The 24,648-nt window shown below is 42.5% G+C and overlaps 1 protein-coding gene and 1 long non-coding RNA gene across 12 annotated transcripts in view; one reads left to right on the top strand and one right to left on the bottom strand.

Moving 5' to 3' along the window:
* LOC116630770 overlaps positions 1-2,304 on the bottom strand; it is a 212,547-nt gene extending 210,243 nt beyond the window's left edge. For all 8 annotated transcript variants that reach the window (XR_004299007.1, XR_004299001.1, XR_004299004.1 and 5 more), the window contains exons 1-2: positions 2,011-2,304; positions 8-1,103 (exon numbers count right to left, since the gene is read on the bottom strand). This is a non-coding gene — a long non-coding RNA (uncharacterized LOC116630770). The remainder of the gene's footprint in view (positions 1-7; positions 1,104-2,010) is intronic.
* Positions 2,305-2,440: 136 nt separating this feature from the next.
* The window catches only part of MKLN1 (muskelin 1), a 313,020-nt gene continuing 290,812 nt past the window's right edge, over positions 2,441-24,648 (top strand). For 2 of the 4 annotated variants that reach the window (XM_032401559.1, XM_032401556.1), the window contains exon 1: positions 2,441-2,544. The gene's annotated coding sequence lies outside the window, so the exon portion shown is untranslated. The remainder of the gene's footprint in view (positions 2,545-24,648) is intronic. The other 2 variants (XM_032401557.1, XM_032401558.1) reach the window with 1 other exon arrangement.

The following is a 24,648-nucleotide window of genomic DNA, read 5'->3' as shown; positions in this document are numbered from 1 at the left end:
AACTTACCTTGGGGCGGAACGCACGCTGCCGCTTGAATCCCTTTCTCTTTCCTTCTAGAGCGAGACGCAAGGAGGAAAATGATGCGCACGTATATTTGTAGAGCATATTCTTCTAGAATTTCCCTTTGATCGTCACGAGGAGCGATGGAGGCTCCGGAGACAGGTGCGGTGGTGGCCGAGGCTGCCGGCTAAAAGTTGTTCTCTCCGCGGTGGGCGGCGGGGTCCCCGGGCCGGGGCTGAGGACCCCGTCTCCCTGCCCACCTCCCCCCCCGCCCCGGCGTCGCCCACTTCTCGCAGGCTGCTGCGTGCGGCTTGGCTGCAGGGGAGGTGGCGTAGTTTCTCTTCCTCCCACCTCTTCTCACTCACTTGTTTTTGTAGCCGTGGGCTCCCCTAATGCTTTCCTCTCCACAATGTTGTTTCATTATATCATGTCCATCATGTGACACCGGAGAGGCCTCTCTATGGAAACTTAAAGGGGCTCCCACGTGACTGCAGCAGCAACAACAGCGGCAGCGGCTGGAGTGGCGGCGGCGGCCGCAGCGTTCCTGCCACCACCCACCGGGAGCCCCTCGCAGCATCCCGAAGGGGCTTCTGGAGCCTGCAGAAGCCCAGATAAGGGAGCCACAGCATCCGGGAGCTGTGGCGTCTGTGCGTGCGTGTAGCCTTTGCTCGTTACATAGGAAACCGAACAGAAGGCGCGTCCTTAAATCCTTTCCCACAGTCGCAAAACCCACGCTCTGCTAAAATGACATTTCGTGGCTCCTACTTTATTTTCCCCAAGAGCAAGTTTTCTACCGGGGCTGATGAATTTTACAAAGTCAAAAAGAAAAAACCGGATTTCTCTCTGCGAGTTCAGCCGGCTCTTGGGTAGAACAGAAATGACAAAACAATAATAACAGAAATAGAACCAGGCATTTGATACATAATTACCATCACCACCAGCTTTAAAGCTTTCTGGAATTACATTCCTCCGGTAACTGTTGATGATGCTTGCAGGAGGCTAAATGCAATGCAGTTTTTCTCTTCCGCAGCTATATTAGGGCTTTGTTGCTGACAACAGTAAAAACTTGTTTGTGTCAGGAAGTGAGGTACGAAGATATGACCTGGAAGGTACAGACAAAACCAAAGTGGCAGTTTTTGCATTACTTTTCTGACCACATTCTTTCAAATGGTGAGAAGCAGCTGGTTTGCTGTAAAATGCGTAGCGTGCGTTTTGGTGGGAAATAAAATAATCACAAAAACACATGTTTCCCTTAATCATACTGTACATGCTAGACACTAGAAATGATATATATGTATCTATGTGTGTATGTGTGAGTATAGAGAGAAAGAAGAAGAGCAGGTGCATTTTTAGGATAGTTTTAGCCAATAATTTTGTCATCATTTCCAGTGCATTTAACTGAAACACTTAGCAAACACTCTGAAAGACTTATTCAAGTTCAGTGTTGTGTGGAAGCTATAACACCAGTTTTGAGTGCCCTCAGTATTACTGAATCACAACCCCTATAAGTGCTTATGCCTTAAATCCCAAATCTCTGCCTTAAAGTTTTTGTGCACCATGGAGATTTTATGCTGTAAAGCTAAGCGACGCAGCTATTTCTATGCTTCAGTTCATGCTTTTCCATTTATAAGGAAAACTCCCTGTGTGTACTGGCGGAATTATGAAAAACTTCTCAGGAAACTAAAGGGTGGGATGGAAGATCATCCTTTCCTTTGGCTTTGCCTCGACTGTCTCTCTTTCCGCCTCATCAGTTTACCTCATCAGCCATGATGAATGATCTCCACTACATCCCTTCTAATGCCCCCAATTTTTACCTTCCTATCTAATGCCTCATTCTTCCATCCCTTTCCTTTTTTGTGCCCTTGCCTCCCAATTCAGCCCCCATGCTGCCTGGGTACTTAGCTCAGGCCTCCCCCAGTACTCCCTCCCAGTCCTCCTTGCCCTGCAGCTCCCCCCACACCCCTCCCTTCCCAGCTCCGTCTCCCTTCTCAGCAACTCTCCCTCCTTACCTCTCTTTGACCTCCTTTATTCTCCTTCACAGTCTGGCCCTTGACTTCTCGGCCTCTTCTTTCCCTTCTTTACCTGCAACGTCCTACCCCTACTGGGGTCTCCTTCGCACCCTTCTCTCGGGTCCCATCCCTTCTGACGCCAAACCCCAGCATTCCTCAACGGCTCGGCCTGGTCGGCTTTAGCCCGATTTTGTTCCCGAGCCCCTGGGCTGGGAAACAAGTGTGCGGTGCAGAGTGGGGGCAAGAATCCCCCTCGGCGGTGGCCCCTGCCTCGCCCCCCTCCGCCCCTCCCGAGTCCCGGTTGCGGCGCTTCCTGGGCGGATGGTTGGGACTCGCTGCAGCAGCTGCGGTTCTGCTGTGTCATGCAAGAAGGAGGCGGCGGCGGCGGCGGCGGCCGGAGCTGGAGGGGGAGGAGGGGAGGAACCTGATCTCTCCGGTAGCGAAGGGCTGGAGGCAAACACCGAGCTCCCTCAGAGCCGCCCGGGAGCAGGGAGGGCACCGCTACCGCGAGGGGCCCTCCCCGCGGGGCAGATGGTAAGTGGGGCGGCGCAGGTGGTCGCCTTGGGAAGGGAGCGCGCAGGGGGGGTGGTTAGGTGGGGAGGCGGGGAGAACTAGGAGTCACCCGGCCAAACTGAAGGAGCCCAGTGTCTAGTCGAAAGAGACCCAGGCCATAATAGGGATGACCAGCCAAACGCAGCAATAATTACCATTCTAATAACGCCCCGCCGTTGACCCAGGCTACAAAGAAGAGTTGTGCATCCCGAACCCAGGACAGAGCTAGAGCAATGATTCGGGGTTTGAGAACCATCGTCCCATCAGGCTTGGCGCTTTAGGGTACAGCTGAGTAGCAAAAGTCAGCAGACACCATATTCCTATAGCCCGGCTGCGTTTTATGGGTTGTCTTGTTTAAAACTAAGGAGGGGGATGGAAACCTGCCCAACCTCACTTTAGCCACCAAAATAATGCTCTTGGCCAGTGGCCTCCGACGAACAGCCTCTGGTGCAATTAAACAATCAATAGGAAAAATAGCTTCATTCCCCCTCACCACCCTCCTTCCTCAAGCTCTTTCAACCAGGATAATTTATTCTGCATAAAGGGGAAAGAAACCTGTGTGTTATAGTCCCTCCCATCTTACCCACCCCCCAATCTCTGCCCCACACAAACTGCCCACCCCACTATTCACCCCACTTTCAGACTGTGATGGATGTTGCAGGAGGGGACTGCCTTAAACTCTCAACCATTTCCCCTCCATTGCCCTTTACCCACAGGGGATTCAGAAACAGAGAACTGAGAGCAGTGAATGTGGGACAGGTTGGACACATATGAACATGACTTCTTTTACCTCAGAACAATTCTCAGGACAACTTTTTTTTTTTTTTTTTTTTTAGTTCCTTCCCATTTTGTTCCTGGAAATTTCAAAGCACTTTCTGAAATATCATTTCTTTCTTTCTTTCTTTTTTTTTTAAATGTCAGTCATACATTTAGAAGTAAGGGGTTGGCGGGATTAACTGAAAGGCTAATGACGGTCTCAAAAGCACATGCTGTTGCTAGGGAACTCAAGCTCATCCTGCTCCCTAACCACTAGCATGTTCAGTGGAAATCAAACTTCTCAGGGTGTTATTAAAATGAGTGGCATTTGGTTAAAGGCGTTCTTCCTTGCTTTGTAGCATCCTGGATTGTTATCGATTGCCTCACACCCACATATCTTGTTTTCCTAATTTGATTTCTGTATTTGCGTCACTGCCAGGGACACGCAGACTAGACCAGTCAGGTTCACTTCCTGTTTCTCAGAACTGTTTTATATTTGGTCTCCGTGCACTAGCTGGTAAAACATTATCAAACTGATCCTCTTGGAAAGAAATCTGTGCTTTCCATGAAAACAAATTATCCCAATTAAAGTCTGATTCCCATGGAAAACGTCATCATTTGAGGAATAAATTAGACTGCCAGTTGCCATTTGAGAAAGCCATTCTTGAAATGTAAAGCCTAGAAAAATCCATCATCTTTATTTCTTTTACCCAGAATCCTCATTCCTCACCGTTAGAACTAAAACAAACTCAAGTAGAGAGTAGATTTAAGTGTGATATTTCTAAAATGAAGCCCAAAAAATACACATTGAAGCTGGGGAAATCATTTAGACTAAATAAGGCACGGAATTGAATGGAATCCAGGCCCTGGGAGCAGAAATAAGCTTGGGTTAGCATTGGGGCGCTCAGAGAACAGAGCGTGATTACAGGGCTACTTACAAATAGGAACCCATTACTTTACGTACTAATTGTCTCTTTTACCAATTCTGCCTGGACGAGACAGCCTTGCTTTCTTTTTTAAGGTCCTTTCTTTTTATGACAAGAATACCACAAAGGCAATATCATAAAAATAAGCACTATGTAAAATGTTAGGTGGGTTCTGATGTAGATAATTTGTTTAGATAGAAAATAAAAGGGTGCAAGGAGGAATGATCAGTGGACTGAAAGACAGGAAATTTGCTCCTACTTGTCCTCTAGACTGGATGACCTTGGGCAAGCCATTATAGGTCTCCTCGCCAGTTTCCTCAGAGAAGCTTAATGAAAGTGCTGGACTAAAGATCTCTAAGTTTCCTTCCATTTATAAAGTTCTGTGATCACATTGAAGTCACTACATAAAAATTTCAATTTTAGCTGGATTTTGCAATGTTAAATTTTAACACTGAAACTTGAATGCCTATCCATAGAGACCTTGGGGGAAATGATAATGGGAAGTGATTTGCTGTTGATACATCATTTTTTAGTGCCAGTTGCCAGACAATCAAAATAAAATCAACCTTATTCCCAACGTACTTACTCTCTGCTTCCCTGATGGTGTTGTAGAAGCAACAGGATAAGAGTTAGAAAGAATATAAAAAGTGTATGGAACGATCTTTCAGTCACTTTAGATTTAGTTAACCCAAGTACTTTGATGAACAAAACCATGGAGTGATGAGGAAGAGCTCTACAAGAAATAACTAATCAATTGAATCCTCATGAAGCTAATAATCTTTTTTTTTTTAAAGATTTTATTTATTTATTTGACAGAGAGAGACACAAGCGGGAGGACTGGGAGAGGGAGAAGCAGGCTTCCCGCTGAGCAGGGAGCCCGATGCGGGGCTCGATCCCACCCTGGGATCATGACCTGAGCCAGAGGCAGACGCTTAATGACTGAGCCACCCAGGCGCCCCATAATCTATTTGTCTATATTTTAATTAGTGGTAGGCAAAAATACATGTAGCACAGATTTCCAAACGTTACAGGTTGAAGATGTTAAGAAGTATCATGAGGAAATGTGAGATTTGTGCCACAGAGAAAGGAGCTGACTGTGAAACCCAACTCTGCCCCTTTATTCATTTGTTACTGAGTGCCCACTATATGCCAGGCCCTGTGCTGGGCACTGGGAATACAAAAATGAATAGGACAGCCTGCTCGAAAGGACCTTATAGGATAACGAGGGGACAGATGAGTACACGGTTGATCACACAACGGTGAGATTCTATCAACAGGGAGCTTATCAGAGGGGTACCTAACCCTGACTGAGTTTAGTTAGGGTCCCTCACCAGAGAAGATGAGTTTGGAAATGAGTCTGGAAGGGTAAGTAGAAGTAATCCAGACAACTGGGCAAGTTAAAGAGAAATGTATTCCAGGCAAAGAAAGTAGTATGTGTAATGTCCTGGTAAAAGTTGTGTCCAGATAGTTGAAGGTGACTGACAGTGCCCAGCAAGTGGTAGATTCTCAGTTAATGCATTGTATGATTATGTGGCAAAAGTTCTAAAGGACATACCAAGAGAGATCAACAAGGTCTTATATTGGGAAAGGTCTTGCATGCCTTCCTAAGAGGTTTCAACTTATCCTAAGGCCATCGATGAATTTTAAGGAGCATAGTGAGGTGATCAAAAGTCCGTTTTAGAAAGAAGTTCACTCCAGTTTGGAGAATTTATTAGGGTGATTAACACTATGAGCAGGGAGACTAGTTAGGAGGTTGTTTTAGTATTATAGGAAAAAACTGATGGATATTTAAATACAGACAGCAAGAATGGAAATGGAGAAAAGGAAAGGATTCAGGAAATATTAAAGACAGACTCAACTGAATTTTATTATTGATTATATCTGCAAGATTAAGGAATAGGAGACTTATGACTTAGGTCAATAGGAGGATCATGGCACCATTTGCTAAGATGAGGACTTCAAGAAGAACAGTAGGTTGAGGAGGGAAAGTAAGTAGTTTGATTTTAAGTGTTGAGTTTGAAATGTCCATGAGGATATCAAAGTGAAGCTGTCTATATGTAATTGAACGGGACAGTCTAGAACTCGAGAGAGATCTACGCTGAGGACATCAGAATAAGTGATAGCTCATGGAAGTAGATGGAATCCCCAAGAGAAAAGGTATAGAGTAAAAGGAGAAGAGGACCTACTCTGGAACCTATTCAAATGCCAGCATTTAAAAGGTGAGGCAAAAAAAAAAAAAAAGTGAGGACAAAACGCTATAGGGGAAGACTATCCATAGAGATTAGGAGGACCAGAAACAAGTCATTTCAGAGAAGCCAAGGGAGGAAATGTCAACAGTATTAAATGCTAGAGAAAGATCAAGAAATATGAGGACTTGGATTTCGGGACAAGGAGGTCATTGTGTTTGGCAAGAAGGAGTTGGGATAAGGGGGATAGGAGCGGATTACATTGGATTAAGGAGTGGAAGGGAGTAGAGGAAGTAGAAGTAGTTGTTTTGGATAAGAAGGATGACAGGACAAGTAGGGAAGGAAAATAAAGGTATTGGGAAAAGAGTAAAATCATGGTCTGTGAGGTGAAGGCTGCATAAGGAAATAATACAGTAATATGCAATTCTTCATTCTTGCAGCCTTCCCCTTCAAATAAATGTCATCACTGCACACCAGTTCCTCAAGCCAAAAAGCACGTAGATACTCATGGTTCTTCTCTTTTCCTCAGTTCTCATGTCCAATTCATGAAGAATTTGGGTCAACATTACCTCCAGAATATTTCCAAAATCTATCTCTTTCCATCTCCACTGCCACCACCTAATACAAATATCATCTTCTGGTCTCCTATAATAACGTTCTAATTGGTTTCCCTGCTTCTACTCTTTTCCCTATTCTTCACAGCTAAAGTGACATAAATCACATCATATTGCTTCTCTTCTTAGAATCCTTCCGTGTCTTCTGATTGTAGTTGGAATAGAGTCCAGACTCCTTTGCTGGCCTGTGAAGCCTTACGGGCCATCCCAGACCACCTCTTCAATCTCATCTCCCACTGCTCTCCTCTGACTTCAATCACGATGGCTTTTTTTTCTACTCCTCAAGCACAACGGGTTTGCTCTTATTTTAAAGTTCTCAGCTCACATATTTCCTTTTTGTGGAACACTCTTTTGGTCATTCCCATCTGTTTAAATGTCACCTCCTCAATGAGGCCCTTCCTGACTACCCTGATAGTAGGTAAATAAAGCAAAAGAAAGCAAAACTTTATTACTACTTGGGGTTTATTTTGCTTATGGCTGACAACCCCTTTGAAATGTAAAGCCCATGAGGATTCCTGGCATATCGTAGACACTTAAAAATATTCATTGGATGTTTATAGAAGGAAAAAGAGAAGATCAATAATTATTAGAAATTAAAGACATCAAGGATCAGAGCCTCATGTCGCTGAGGAATGATCCACCAGTGATGATGGATTACTATGCTTTTAAGATTCCAGAAGTGGATGACTTACTAACTGTGTGACCCTGGACATTCACATTCTCTGAGCTTCACTTTGTGGTTTATAACACATGCCTCAAAGGGCTGTTAGTAAAATTAAATGAAATAATACAGGTATACATACAAGACAGTCTTGTCAAGCTATTTTTAGGAAGTCAGGACTTCTGCAAATCAATTCATAACTTCTCCATGTGAGCTCTTCATGTGGGCTCCCCTAATGGAGTTAACATTCGGTGCTTATTTATTATTAGAAAAAATATTGGCTGGGGGCAACTGGGTGGCTCAGTTGGTTAAGCGTCTGATTCTTGATTTCTGCTCAGGTCATGATCTCGGGGTTTTGAGATCAAACCCCGTGTCGGGCTCTGTGCTGGGCGTGGAGCCTGCTTAAGATTCTCTCTCTCCTCTCTCTGTCCACCCCCTTCCCTCAAAAAAAAAAAAAAAAAAATTGGCTGAAGTGTGGCTTTTAAAAAATACTAGGATACCTGAAAGAATGTGGAAATTAGATTATTTAAGAAGAAATCAAAGCACTCCTATAAATCAATAAGAAAAATACCAAAAACCTTGGAAAATTGAGTAAAAGGATAACAAATAGAGTCCAGTCAAGGAATCTTTAAAATCTGTAAAAATGCTCTCCCTTTCCCTTAATAAGAGGTATGCAAATTATAACTGCAATGAGGTGTATTTTTTGCCAGGTTGACACAAATAAAAAAGTTGAATAGTATACTTGGCCAGTCTGGGAAGCAGGCACTTTTTTACCTTGTCAGTAGGAGTAAAAGTTGGTACAACCTCTGTGGAGAGCCACCAGGCAGTATTTCTTTAATTTTTGAATGTACAAAGCCTTTGACCTAACAATTCCACTTTTCTGTATTTGTCCAGTAGATTTACTCACACGTATCTTGGAGAATAACTCTTGTAGGATCTTCACTGAAGCATTAATTATAGTAGTTAAAGACTGAAAACAGCTAAAATGTTCATCGATCAAGAAGTGGTTAAATAGGGGCGTCTGGGTGGCTCAGTCGTTAAGCATCTGCCTTCAGCTCAGGTCATGATCCCAGAGTTCTGGGATCGAGCCCCACATCAGGCTCCCTGCTCAGGGGGAAGCCTGCTTCTCCCTCTCCCACTCCCCCTGCTTGTGTTCCCTCTCTCGCTGTCTCTCTCTGTCAAATAAATAAATAAATAAAAATCTTTTTTTAAAAACGGTAGTTAAATAAATCATGGTACATTATACGAGTGAGTGGTAGGCAACTGTTAAAAATTGTGAGGTAGTTCTAGGTAGACTGGTGCGAAAAGATCTTCATGATACATTATTAAATTAAAAAAATCAAATTGAAGAACAACATCTATTTTGTTAGCATTGTGAGGTTTTTAAGACTTTACCTTTTTTTTTTTTGCCTGAAAGACATTATCTGTGAGAAGATAAAATGGACCAAGGCCAAGAGCAGATGTGGAGAGACCAGTTGGGAATATATTATTTCAGATTCATGTGAGAGATGATGGTTTCCCAGACTATAGTGGTAGCATGCACAGGAAGAAAAATGACCAGAGTCAAGAGTTATTTTAAAGAACTTGATGATTGAATGGAAATGGTGGGTTGTGGAGAGGGAGGTAGTGTCGTGATTGACTCAAGAGTCTTTGCAAGATCTGATGCACGAGCAGAGGTGTCAGTTTCCAAGATGGAGAATCTTGGGAAGGTAAGAGAATTGTAGGGGAAGATCAAAATTCTGTGTGAGTAGAGATGTCTACTGCAGACTTCTGATATGGGTCTAAAGCTCAGAAGAGTTGCTGGGACTGGACCGGATTTATAAATTTGGGAGGAGATTGCGTAAGGACAATAGATAAAATTAAAAAAAAAAAAAAAAGGCAGACCCGGGACTATATTCTGATCATTTAGAGATTGGATAGAAAGAAAGAGCTGACAATAGAGACTGAGAATCAGAAACCAGAAAAATAAAACCAGGAGACTATGGGACCAAAGAAACCGAGAGAAGAATATGTTAGGGAAGATCAATTCATATTAAATGCTGCCAAAAGGTCCAGGAAGATCGCTGTAACTTGCCTCTCTCATAAATCCTTGTCCTGTGCCTCACCCATAATAAATGATCAATAAGCTTTTGTTAAATTGGAAAGAGAAACAAAAAGAGAGAGAGAGAAAGACAGAGGCAGAGATACAGAAAAATAGTAGAATATATCTTTGGGTCTCAAAAAATAAATACATAAAACATATTCCCTTGAACTTTACTGCAAACCAAACTTGATCTCAGGAAAAATAAGGAAGTTCTTCTCCCTTGATTTTGCTCTTGACCCGTCACATTGATTGAGCTCTCACAGTGCCATGCCATTGTGACGTTAAGTGCCTCCCCAAAACATTTTGATAAGTAGTATTCACCTGTATCTGGTCATTCTGAGTCATTTTTGTCTTTATTTAGGTCCTGGGTGATGACAAAAAGAGCAATTTGCTTTTCCTCGTCTATCTCACTCCATCATACCACCTTGCATCAGTTGATGGAGTCTGGAGAATCATTCCATTTCGGTGCCACTACAGTTCTGTAATAAAATGTAACCTCTCACAAGGATGCCCAGCCCCAGTTTCCCATCAAAGAGAAAGATGACTTTTAGCAGGAAGAGCTGTATCACCTCTTAGAGAAACCACCAGCTTCTCAGTCTGTTATTGTTTCCGCAGAAAGGTGCTACTGCTCTCAGGAGAGAATGTAGAGAATATCGAAGGAGAAAAGGTTTTGACTTTGTCCTGACAACATGGAAACCTTCTACCAAGCAAAGAGATGTCATGACCTTTCAGTCCAGTGTGCTTGAATTAGAAACTAAAGTAACAGATGTAGTTTAAACAACATTTAAAATGTTATGACATCCTGTATTATTTAGTTAGACCAGGGGTTGGCAAACTTTTTCTGTAAAGAGCCAGATGGGAAATATTTTAGGCTTTGTGGGCCATACCCTGTCCTAACTACTCAACCCTGCCATTGTAGTGTGAAAGCCACCGTAGATGATACGTAAATGAATGAGCATGGCTGGGTGTCAATTAAACTTTATTTATGGATCCTGAGGTTTGAATTTCATATAATTTTCACATGTTACAAAATATCATTTTTTTTAAAAAAAAGTCTTACTCAGCTACTTAAAAGTGTGAAGACCATTCTTAGCTCACAGGCCATACAAAAACAAGGGGTGTGCTGGATTTGGCTTATGGACAGTAGTTTGGCAACCTCTGATTTAGACAAGTATGAAGATCATGTCATGAGAAAGATTTTCAGATTCAGACTTCTGAAGAAAATAATATGTTTTATGTATACCCCTTTATTTTAACTACTCAAATGTATTTGAACATATAAACACATTTGCCTACATCTGATTTATTTGGGAATAATATACGTCTTCTTAGTTCAGTATTAGTTCAGTATTGATTTCAGACTTTGCCCCTTCTCCTCCTTGTAATGAACGAATGTGCATGAATGTAGTATTTTTATAAAGCAAACTGAAGAATTCTTACTACTTGACTATAAATACCCAAACCAAGGAGGACATAGTAGTTCTAATTACATTTTTAAACTGCATTAATTCACTCAGTAAGTACTTATTAATGATCTGCTTCTTACATAGTGCAGTACTGAGTGCTACAGAATTTGAGATAAAAGTAGAAGACAGAAGATAGATGGATAAGTAGGTAGATACTTAGGTAGATGAAAAATCTAAAGTGGCTGATAGGTGTCAATAAGGATTGGATGTATCACAGTATAAATGAAGTCAATATAGTCACTTTAGCAACACACAGGTCGTTAGACAAAACTAAGTTTAAATCCAAGCTCTTTTGTGTCCCAGATGTGTGACCTTGGGCTGATTGCATAAACCATATAAGCCTCAGTTTCCTCTTTTTAAAATGGGGACAATACGGGGCGCCTGGGTGGCTCAGTTGGTTAAGCATCTGCCTTCGGCTCAGGTCATGATCCCAGGGTCCTGGGATCAAGCCCCACATCGGGCTCCCTGCTCGGCGGGGAGCCTGCTTCTCCCTCTCCCACTCCCCCTGCTTGTGTTCCCTCTCTCGCTGTCTCTCTCCCTCTCTCTGTCAAATAAATAAATAAAATCTTTAAAAAAAAAATGGGGACAATAATACCTACCCCTCAAGGACATTGTGGGAATTAAATAAGATAGTGTAAGGTAAATCAGCTAGTGTGGTATCTGGTACATGGTAAATCATCAGCAAATAAAATGGTAGCAATAGTTGTATTACGCCAATAGGAAGCTATATAATTTGTTCAAAAGAAGCACACAATCAAAGGCAAAGCAGAGGAGCCGTGTGAGTTAAGAACTTGTGAACACAAATAGAAACCCACAGACCTGAGGGTTAATGCCTGGTAGAGAAGATTTGGGTGAAAATAAAAGCAGAAGTGACATTGTCACTGGAGCGAACAGTAAAGCAGCGGGTCAGTTGTCTTTGCCTTCCCTAGTGACCAGCTGCTGGATTGTCCACAGAGCTCCACCTATAGGTCTAGCTCCCTGACCTCCCCGATACTTAACCACTGTTCCGACTGGGGACAAAGTATATCATCAGTATCAGCCCCAACATCTTGCTTCCTTCCAGTCTGGTCCACTGTGAGCCTCAGACACCTGTAGGTCCCTCCCATTCTGCCCTCCACTCCTATGTTTGTCCAATTCTGGGCTTCCACCTTGATCTCCACACCTTCAGTTTCTGGTCATTTTGCATCACATCCCAGTCTTCCTGTGGATTTGGGACCCCCTCCTGAACCCTGGTCTTCTCTACCATGACTCTGACATTTGTTTAGCGTATCTCTGACCAGTCCTCTTCCCTAGAGGGCTGTATTCTGCTGCCCATACCCCTGCTGGCAATCTCCTTAAACTATGGTACACATTGGCCTCACCCTTCATGCTGGACTGCCTAGTATTAATAGCTTCTTGAACTTTACCTTGGTAAGAGACACCAGCCTTGAAGAGCTGCCCTAATCCAAGCCAGCTTCTGTATTCACAGCCCATGCCCCGGGGAGTACTCCTCACCCCAGTCTTGGCTTATGCTCTCTCTCCACTGGCTGTGCGTTGTCAGGCCTTGTGATCTTGTTATGGCAACATTAATAATGCTTTCCCAATACAAATGACACAATTATTGGCACGGGGGCATAATACAGGGGTAATGAAGAACTTCAGCGTCCACTGACAAGCTCATTCTGCTGAAAAGAGCATCAAATAAAGTTGGAACGACTTAAATCTAAACTAATTGCTTATTGAAGAGGTACTATTCTATGCATAATTCTCACCAGCTAAGAAGAATGTGTTGGTAAGTGACCATGGCATCCTTGAACTTGTAATAGCCAGAGAAGGCAATTCTGCACTTGCTAACCTGACACAAAGAAGACTTGAGCAAGTTAAGGGAAAAGATGGATGTGAGGCTCTGTCTGGCCAGGAACTAGGAAAGAACGCAAAAGAGGAGTACAATGACTTGAAATTTAAATTTGTATAAAACCAGGGCACCTCGGTGGCTCAGTCAGTTGAGTGTCTGACTCTTTATTTATAGCTCCGGTCATGGTCTCATGGGTTGTGAGATCGAGGCCTGTGTTGGGCTCTGCGCTCAGCTCGGGGTCTGCTCAGGATTCTCTCTCTCCCTCTGCCCCTCCCCCTGCTACCTCTCTCTCTCTCACTCTAAATAAATAAATAAATAAATAAAATCTTTAAATTTTTATAAAACCATGATTTCAATGAAGAAAAGGGAGGATCTAAAAAAGATCAATGTGGCTGCTTAAGAAGTGTTCTGATAAACTCATACGTTTAAAGGACACGTGCAGAAGGCAGAAGTAGGGCCTTGTTCAAAGGAAGGGCTCAGGCCTGTGAAAATAATGCAAGGGGGCTAATGTCCAGAGACAACTGGGGTCTGCAAAAAGTACTGAAGACAGTTAATGGATTTTTGTTTGTTTTTTGCTTATGTTTATAGTAAGAACAATAATGAAGACAGGGTAGCACCGTTGAATGGGGCAGACCATCTAATACTAATAGCTAAAAAACACAATCATTCCACTATAGTATTTCCTAGATTACAAGGTACAAACTTTTTCCCCTCACATTTTTAATATTTCCAGAATCAGGATGTATCTTCAATATATATGTTTAATGTGATAGTGTTTGGGGGAGGGTTCTAAAAAAGGTAATTAAATGGTGGTGCATCATACAATAAATCGGTCTTAGAACAGAATTTTTTTTTTAATATTTGTTTAGTTTGGAGAGAGAGAGAGCACATGTGTGAGCAGGGGGCAGGGTACAGGGAGAGGGAGAGAATCTCAGGCAGACTCCCCACTGGGTGGGGAGCCCGATGTGGGGCTCGATCCCACAACCTTGAGATCATGACCTGAGCTGAAATCAAGAGTCAGATGCTTAATTGACTGAGCTATGCAAGTGTCCCTAGAATAGAATTTTTTTAATGGCATTTTATTCACTTAGCTCTGCTGGTATCAATCACACTCAGCAGATGAGGGGCCCACTTTGTGTCCTGGAAGGGACAATGCTGGCCAGTGGTCACCAAAGGTAGGAAAGATCAGAAAGCACTTTGGAGGCCACATTCAGAAGTGTGTTGCCCCATGGAGGGGAGCAGAGGAGGGCCTGGTAAGCACTAATGAAGAAGAGAAGAGTCAAAAATATTAGAGATAGGATTGAGACCAGACAAGAAAACTGTGGTCAAAACCTCTAAGAAGGAAGAAAGAGGGACCTGCTGGCCCACAGAAGCTAAGTCCCTCGACAGGCACATCACAAAAGGGGAACAGGATGATGTCTTAGCTCGAGTTGCCATAATAAATACCATAGACTGGGTGACTTAAAAAACTTTTATTTCTCACAGTTCTGGAAGCTAAGAAGTCCAAGAACAAGGCACCAGCAGATCTGGTGTCTGGTGAGAGGCCATTCATTCCCTAGTTTACTGATAACCACCTTCTTGTGTACCTACACATAGAGAGAGATCATCTCCTTTGTGTCTTTGCTTATTAGGACCACTAATCCCATTTATGGGCCTGATAGATGATGGCTTGCCCTGGGCAGAACATCTTGAACTATGACCGGCTCATAGTATGTGGGCACTCCTGCGTCTTGCTGCTTCTGAATCACTGCTGTGATCAACTTAAAGCTCCCGTGCTCCAGCGTCCAACTTAGAAGATGTTTAGGTTAAGACATAGATCTGCGCTCACAAACTAAGAAAAGACGTTGCAAAGATAGAAGTAAAACCCTGAGTTAAAAGAAAAGACAAAAAGACAAGGAATGGCTCAAATAAATAACCAGATAACAACGCAGCCAAAATACAGTGATTTTACCAGAATAAATTCAGGGGACAGTTGGGGATCTGATCTATTTCCACTGGGTCTACAGAAACCATATTAAAGAAGAATTTCATAGAACCTATAGATCATTCTGCCGTGAAGGAAATTTTTCCAACCATGTATGATTAGACCTTTAGAAACCATGATGCATCCAGGTGGTCCCTATGCAGCTTGAATGTAAAGAGTTTAGCACCTGGGGAAGGGACAATGTCTTTTCATGATTTTTAACTCTTAGTTTCTACCATGTTAATAGTGATAAAACACATGAGTTTTTAAATGGCAGAGAATTTCTCATTTTCTATTAAAAACAATAATCTTGATACTCAAAAATATAGTCCTTACCTTACTTATCTTCTCAAATGCATCCCCCTTTCCCAGCTGCTACTTCCTTTGGGACACCCATGTAGTCCTGGGAAAGTTGACTCCACCTTTATCTCCAAGAGGTAGGGCATGTGTTCCGGACTAAGCCAATCAATGAATAACCAATGAATTTCATTTTCTTTGCCCCAGTGACTGCTTCAGGTAGGGGCATGTGACCTAAGTCAGTCCAATGAAAGAGAATGTCAGGACTTTTGCTAGAAATGCCAGAACAAAGATAATTTGCTTCAGGAGGTAAATGCAGGAGCTTTTAACCATGGGAGGTCTTGGCCGCCATCTTGGGACCACAAGGGGAGAGTCTATTTATTTATTTTTATTTTTATTTTTTTAAGATTTTATTTATTTGACAGAGAGAGAGACAGCGAGAGAGGGAACACAAGCAGGGGGAGTGGGAGAGGGAGAAGCAGGCTTCCCAAGGAGCAGGGAGCCCAATGCAGGGCTCGATTCCAGGACCCTGGGATCATGACCTGAGCCGAAGGCAGATGCTTAACGACTGAGCCACCCAGGCGCCCCAGGGAGAGTCTATTTAGAATGGAGCTATCACCAGGGATTCAAGCAAGTAAATGAAAAGGGAACCTTCAGGTAATCTCTACATTGTGCGAGCCACCCGGGAAACATGACCCCAAAGCCTTTGAACTTTTTACTTGTGGGAGCCAATAAATAATATTTTTTGTTTAAATCAATTTGAGTTCAATTTTCTATTTCTTGAAACCAAAGATTCCTTTTGATTCAAAAGAATGAATAACATGGCTAAGAAGGAGTGGAATACATTTCAGATGGGTTAAAGAGTTAAATGTGAAAAATGGCCCATACAAGAGAAGTTATATAGTTATATGTGTTGAAAAGATGAAAGTGGTGTAAGCATTTTTTTAAGATTTTATTTATTTATTTGAGATAGAGCAAGAGAGAGCATGCAAGTGCAGGGTGGGGGGAGGGCAGTGGGAGAGGTAGAAGAAGTCTCTCCACTGAGCAGGGAGCCCGATGCAGGGCTCAATCCCAAGAACCTGGGATCATGACCTGAGTCAAAGGCAGATGCTTAACCAACTGAACCACCCAGGTGCCCCAAGCATTTCTTGACCTTTACATGGTAAAGGCCCTCATGAGCAAAGAAGTAAAGGCTTATGGTTTATAAAAGACAAACAGTTATAGATTTGACACTTAAATCTTTTTAATTTATGTAGATAAAAACAGTACCACAAACAAAATAAACAGATAAATGAGAGATTCTAGAACTTTTGCAATTATATATAACAAATATATATAAATATATATATGACAAAGAGTAGTGTCCTTAATATATAAAGACCTCTTGCAAACATAAGAAGAATACATCTCAAGGGAATGGGTAAAGAACATGAGAAGGTGGGAGAAAAAAAGGAATTCAGTTGGTCAATTAAAATGAAAGCAGTCCAATCTTAGTAATTAGAGATACACAGATCAAGGTAAGACCAGATGTCTTTGTGCCTAGCAAATTATCAAGAACTTTAAAATGATATCTTGCATAGCTAAAGATGCAGGGAAATAAGCACCATCATACAATACTGGGCATGGAAACTGGTTCAAGCATTCTAGACAGCAATTTGGCATCATGTATCAAAAACCCTAACATATACAAACCATATAACATAGTCATTTCATTTCAAAGTTTTAAATATTTAACACATTATTTGCCTGGAGGTTTCTAAGTGGTAATAATAACTCTACTACTTAATATGTGCAAGGTTCTATGCAAAAGTACTTTCCATCTATTATCTCAGTTCATCTTCTCTAACACCCAGAAACACAAGCACTGCTATCATCCCCATTTTACAGATGAGTAAACCAAGGCTCGGGATGGCTCATGAATTTGCTTCTGATTAGATGACAAGTAAGTAGTAGAGCTGGAATTCAGTCATAGAAAGTCTGGTTTCAGAGCCCTTATGCTTCACTGTTATACTAAAGTATTCTTCTGGCCCTTGGCTCGTATTCTGCTCAATTTATTTTTTTTCTTTTAAAAGGAAGATTTATTAATCTTGGGTTAAAACTTAAAAGGCATACTTCTGCTGAGAATACAAAGCTGAGAAAATGGAAGAGAAAGAAGGCAAGAAAACCAACATTTATTTAGTCCTTATGATATATTGGACTGTTCTACCCTCCACGAAGCCACAGAACCACTTTGCAATGTAGTTATGATTATCCCTGTTTCACTGATAAGTTGAGACAGAGAGATCATGACATGACCAAGGTCACTGAGCTACCTAGCAAAACCAGAATTCCAATCTACATCTGCTTGACTCCTAAGCCCTTGCTCTTTTTACTATTGGCTAATAAAAACCAAATGTACAAATACAATATTTAGTGGGAAAAAATAAACTTCTGCAATTGGTTTTAAAAAGTCAATTGTATAAATAAGAATTGGGAGACCTATTTTATTAACATTTCAGGTGCAAAGGATCTCAGGACTTGGGTTGACTGTGAAGTACCATGAGTGAGTAGTGGGACTGTCAGAACATTCCTACAGTCTCAGATGGCATTAACAGAAAAACCACATCCTGGAAAGGGGCAAGAATGTTCCAACTGGTTTGTACACTGTTTATACCAGATAAGGAAAATTGAGATTAATTCTGAGTGCCACATTTTAAAAGGACAGACAGCAATGGATGTCCAGAGGAGAGCAGCCAGTTGGTAATAAAATATATACATACCCCTATGCAAGTATACATACGTAAAGATGGGATTATTTCACAAAAGTTCAATAAGAAGACCCAGGAGGCAGCTGAAAACCACCCTCAATTAGCTGAAGGGCAGCTATATGGAAGGAATTCTTCTTATATTGTGTGTGACTCCAGAGGACAGGGAGCTGTCACTGGAAGGAGGTAGATTTGGGCCAGTTAATGAAAAATCAAAACATGACCATGTCTTGCATATCTTTTTAGGCACTAAAATGCCAAGCACACTGCTTTAGACATAACAGGCAGTCTGCATATATGTGTTGAACTGATTTGAATGTTCGATTGCTGCTCAAAAACTCAACGAGTTTGCCTTGTAGGGTAGTAACACGTGAGCAGAAGCTAGCTGGCAACCTGTTGTAATAAAGACTCCCATTCCCATAAAAAGAAATTCCTACACCTTGCCCCACTCCACCTTTTTCCCAGCCAATCCCTGCTTCCCTCCCAGCCAAACTTCAAAGAGGAGTCTTCACTGCATCCATTCCAGCCTGACTTCTAACTCTCTAGAATATGTGCTCATCAGATCTAATCACCAAACATAATCCTCTCACTCATCCTACCCCAGGGAGAACTGCTGGTCATTTCCTGCTGGAAGGGCTCTTCTCCCTTTACTTACAGACCTCCACTGACCCAATCTCACGCTACCTTTCTGTTCCTCCTCAGCCTCCTCCCCTGGCTCCTCCTCCCATGACAACTTGCCTGCACACTTTCTCTTTCAGCTTCTCCGTGTTTTCTCTCCCCAGGATATCCCATCCGTTCTGAGGATTTAGCTACCGTTGGACACTGCCTTCTGAACCTACACACTCAGTCCAAACCTCTTTCCTGATCTGCAGACCTGTCTCATTCACCACTGGTATCACTGCAAACTTAATATGCTACTCATCATCCCCACCACATGTGCTCTCCTTCCCCCCTTTAGCTTAGTTAATGTCATTACACTTTAGCTGTGGCCTCTCTCCCCTGCTCCCAAACTCCTATCTAATCAATAGCCATGTCCTCAATACAACTTCTAAATCTCCCTTGGATTTGTCACTGCTTTTCATCCCACTGCTGCTATGGTGATTCAGACCTTAATCCCTTCCTTAGACTATTACAGGGGCCTTCTAATTGGCTTTCTAGGCTCCAGTCTCCCCTTATTCTAACACAGCCTTCATCTTGCCAACTAAAGGTTTATTTATTTTTTTAACGTGAATGATCACACCTCTCTCCTATTTAAGAGCCTCTGGTAATTACTTACTATCTTCAGTATAAAGTCCAAATTCCTTACCTAAATCAAGCTTCTTCTTGATAAGGCTACAACCCACCATAGTCATTTTCAGCTCACACCAGACTTTCCTCTTTTTTCTGAATACAGTTTGCCTTTTCACAACTTTGTACCCTTTTTCTTCCTATTCCCATTGGGAAAATGCCACTCCTCTCCCCTTGGCCAACCCATCTCCTCCTTCAGTGCCCAACCCAAACTTCAGCATCTCTAGAAAAAAAAAAATCCCTTTTAGTTTCCAAGTAAGACATCAGGGCTAGATATATGGTATTTAAAGCAACAGACTGGGGGTGCCTGGCTGTCTCACTTGGTAGAGGATGTGACTCTTGATCTTGGGGTTGTGAGTTCAAGCCCCATGTTGGGTGTGGAGATGACTTAAAAATAAAATCTTTTAAAAATAAATAAATAAAAGAAAGAATGGACTGGATGGGTAATTGTAGAGAAGTAAGCCCAAGGGAACTTCCAGCATTCAGAAATCAGGAAGGACCCAGCAAAAGTGAATGAGACGGAATACACGATGAGGTAGGAGGAAAGTCAGTGTGATGTGATGGAAGTCAAGTAAAGAAAATGTTTCAACAAGAAGGGAGTGATCATCTGTGCCAAGAAGCTGCTGAGAGGACAGTAAGGTGAGGATGGACAATTGACCCTTAGATTGGACAACCTAGAAGTCATTGTGATCTTCTCATGTGTGTTTTCAGTGGAGTAATGGGGAACAAAGGGCTGACTGAACTGGCTTCAAGAGATAGAAATGAGGAGGTAGATGTTTGTTGAATGGGTAAAGTATTGGATGAATGAAGAAATGATGTCTTAGAGAGAATTCCATAATTGGTCAGGAACCAAAATAGATGAGTTATTTTGAACTCTCAGAGTCTCTGAAAAATTTCCAAATAGAAACAAGGATGCAATTGCATGATGCAAAGCTTTTCTTAAGTGACAAGGGAATTCAGAGTAAGATTAACCAAGCAGTGGAGTTATTCTAGGGAAGGTTCCATGTGAGTTCTGTAGTGATCCCATTTTATCAACTGCTGACCCAGTTCACAAAGACCTTCGTGCAGGACTTCTCAGAGGCTTCAGGGAAGAGCAGTCCCTGAAGGTACTTATGTGTAGCATATTCAGAGACTTTCCAAACACCTCTTGCTAGTGTGTGGAGTTGCTATAAGAAGTCTGTAAGGCCAGCTCTCATTCCTTTGGAGGCTGGGCTATGCGACGTCTGAATGATTAGAAAGAGGTGAGCAGGAAAAACCTGATCCATCCAACATAGTGCATTGAAAATGCTGTTTTTGGAAATACTTCTATATAAAATTTTTATACTGAAATAATAATGGAGATGGCCTAAGTGATCACCTATATTTGAGGAAGAGGTAGGCTGTTCTTACCTGCCACCCCCTGGAGTATGATAGTAATGAAATATGGAGAATATAGACTCAAGCTTTGATTTTGTGACATTCCTCAAGTGGTCAGAGTCTTAAAAGGCACTTTGGTGTAGATCCCATGTAGAATGTGTTTTTACTTATATGACTGAGGACAAATAACCTAGGGACCATATATTTCCCTTTACAGAATTGTCTATGGTGAAGTCCAGGGCTTGGACTGTGAAATAGAATCTGGCATAGAATATTTGAAGAACCTCCTGTTTCCCATAGTTCCCCAAATGCATAGGATGCTCTTATTTGCCTATCTGTGCCTTTGCCCATGCTGTGCCCTCTATGTGAAATACCCCAATCCCTTTTTCCTGACATGCTAAGATCTAGGAGCACCTTCTCTAGGAGGCCTTCCTCATCCTCTCAGACACACACCAATCCCCTTTCTATGCTCCCCAAACCATTTTCATGTGTCATTCCTTCTCCACATCTACCGCACTGAACTACAGTTGTTTACTCCTCTGGCTATTTACCCTCACTGGTCTGTGAGTTTCCTGAAGTCAGTGATTTGGTCTTCTTCCTATTTTTATCCTTTGCATCTAGAATAGTGCTTGTACATTTTGAGCACACACTCACTGTTTTGAATGGATGTATGAATGCTTGAGGGCATTAGTGAATGAATGAGTGAATGAATACATGAGAAGATCAGAAAAAAATGTTATCCTCCAAAAGGAAGCTAATAAAAGCATAAAAGTGCCAGTGACTTTACATACATGCACAATTTGTGCAGGTAAGGGTACTTTTGAAATCCAGCTGAGATGATAAGATCATTACAACATAATGTGTATGAAGAAGAGATATTACAATCGACTAGCAATATGTCTAGCACAAGTTGGTGAGAACTGTGCTGATTGAAAGCAGAGTTGTGTAGTGAAATTGATTCTTTTTGATCTAGATTTGAGAGAGAGATTTCATCTGTAGGACACATGAACATTTTGGTGTTGGTTATTTCTTTTAAGCAAGATATTTTTCATCTTAAAGTGTAAGGGCAAGGTACACTTTAATAAACATGTTTATCTAAAGCAGGGCTTCATTGTAAAGAAGGAAGGAAGGAAGGAAGGAAGGAAGGAAGGAAGGAAGGAAGGAAAAAATAAACGAGCTGTTATATCTCTAAAATGGAAGCTACATGTTACATTGAACTGTCATTTTATCCCAACATGCCTTGGTTTCTTTCATGCATATTATAAAATGATAATAGCCCTTACTAGTATTTACATTATAAAAGTGTTGTTACTGTAAATTAGATAGTATAAAATGGGTTATGATGTCTTCCCTGAAAGACATGCACTATACACAAATGAGGTATTATTATTTAGTTTTTCCTTTTCAATCTTGTTAAATGAGAATTAGATGAAAACTTGGCTTTAAAGCAATATCCGGTGGGTAAATGATTATTGACTGAAGTGAAATGAAAAAAAAAAAATCTTTAGCTGAAAACTTAGTGTAGCCTGTCTGTGCACAAGGCACAAATAGTGTATTTGTCTGTGATGTTCATCACTGTTTTTATCACCTCTCCGTGCTATAATCACAAACTGAAGACAGTGAAGGCTTTCTATTCAGTCATCGTGAGCGTTTTTGAGAATATGGACATCCTGGAACGATTACAATTTGGCAACATTTTTTCAACTAATCAAGCCACGGAGCTAGTTTTGTTATTGATTTCGGGCCTGCATGAATACCTTGTCAGGCCTCTGTTTCCACTCCTGGTTCTTACGCTCAGGGATGGCTATTCACTACAACCTTTTCAAGTTGTTCCCCATTCACACCACCCAGGCCAGAGCTTATCTGGCTTCCTCTTGCAATCCAGCGTTATGATGGCAGGAGAGGGGTTGTGGAAATAAGATTGGGGGACTTGTTGTGCATGTTGGGAACTTCAGTTCAAGTCATGAAGTCCTGAGAGAACACACTGGGAAGATTTGGGATAACAGATCCAGTGGGACGGACTCACCGTCCAGCATAACTGTGCCTGGCCTCTGTGTGCGCGTGAGAGCTTCAGCCCATTTCCAATTCTTGGTCCTTGCTCTTGGATGGCCCTCCCGCTCCTCCCCTCATGTCCAAACCCCTTACAGTGTTCATCCATTATGTATTGGCTCACCTTCACTCCCTAGGACCAACCTTCAGCATTATTGACAGTGGTAGTCATCTGTTTTCCACCTGACCCATGTATTTTGGCTTCTGGATTTTGTTCTCAGAGAGGCCCCCCGCTTGGATAGCAGTCTGGCCAGCTGTGGGGCCAGCTGCCTGCTCCAGACTCCAAGGTGACCAAATTTCTCTCCTCTCCTTCTAACTGGTCCCAATACATAAGCTCTGGCAATAAGTGAATGGTAATGATCATGTGACAACTGTACCTGACCAGATTTTTACCTATGGTGGGCTGCTCAGAGAGGCCAGGTTACATCATGCACCACAGTGGGCCTGGTGTCGAGGAAGACCGTGTGGGTCTTTGAGGCCTCGAGAAGGATCGGGTGCAGAGGAAGAGCTGGGTGCAGAGCAGAGAAGGCAGGTTTGGTTTACTCTACGGTGTTAGCCATGTCCAGTACTGGTGGTGGAACCACAGGCCCATGCACAGGCCACACCTGCAAGCAAGAGTGCTGCTAGGTAATCAGCTGAGCTACAGGTGACTATAGGTGGTGAGGAAGCCTTCGTGGTGGCCCTCTTTCCTTCCCTTTGGGAAGAAAATTGAGGGATTAAATCTTCCATTTTTGAGTCAAACTTTTTGAAATAGTTGTGTAGACGTTGTTCACTGGCTGTCTTTGTTCCTCGATTCATGTGACCTGGCTTCTGCCTCCACCAGCTGCTCTTGCCCAGCTGCTCAAGTATCTCCTTGGCGCTCACCCCGTGACTACTTCTCAGCCTTTTTCTTGATCTCTTGACAGCATTTGCCTTTGTTGACCACAACCTACTTGTTGAAACGTGCTTTTCCTTTGTCCTCTGTGATACCTCACATTCTTGTTTCCCTCGTCTCCCTCTGATTGCACCTTCTTCCTCTTTTTTTTAAGGAAACTTTATCTGCCCATCCTTTAAGGTCGGTTTTCCTCTTGGGCTCTCGTAGGCCTTCCCTCTTCCCCAATGCTCACTCAGGGTATCTCGTTCATCATTGTGGATTCTATTGTTGCCTGTCATGTGCTGATGATCCCTAAACCTGTATCCTCAGACTTCTAGATCAGACTACCTGCTGCTACCCTGCCCGTGTTCTCCAGGTGTCACACACCAAACATGACCTGGTCTGAACTTGCCCCTTCTCCACAGCTCCTCTCTTTTGTGTTTCTATTTTGCTGTCCTGGTGACTGACATCACTGTCCACCCAGGTGGTCAAGCCAAACATCTGAGCAGCAGTCTTGACTTTTCTCTTTCAAAACTCTAACATTCAAGCGATTACACATTTTAGTAGACTCCACCTCCTCTATGACAGAGCTTGTAAGGTTCTGAATAATTTGGTCCCACTTACCTTTCCGATCTCATCTCTGACCACTCTGTCCCAGCTATGCTGAACTAATTTTCAGTGCTCAGATGCTCAGCATGCACAGTCATTTCTGTTACCTCCAAAATGTGCATCTGCCATACCCTCCACCTAAAACAGACTTGCCCCATTTCTTTTTTTTTTTTTAAGATTTTATTTATTTATTTGAGAGAGAGAGAGAGTGCATAAGTGGTTGAGGGGAAGGGCAGAGGGAGAGGGAGAAACGGGCTCCCCACCGAGCAGGGAGCCCGACATGGGGCTCAATCCCAGGACCCTGGGGTCATGACCCAAGCCTAAGGCAGATGCTTAACTGACCGAGCCACCCAGGCACCATGCCCCATTTCTTTTTTTAAACTAACTCCTTCATACCTTGTA

This window comes from Phoca vitulina, unplaced genomic scaffold, assembly GCF_004348235.1.
Source record: "Phoca vitulina isolate PV1807 unplaced genomic scaffold, GSC_HSeal_1.0 scaffold4, whole genome shotgun sequence".
NCBI lineage: Eukaryota > Metazoa > Chordata > Mammalia > Carnivora > Phocidae > Phoca > Phoca vitulina.
Note: the sequence above shows the minus strand (reverse complement) of the source record. Positions and strands in the feature narration are given on the sequence as shown.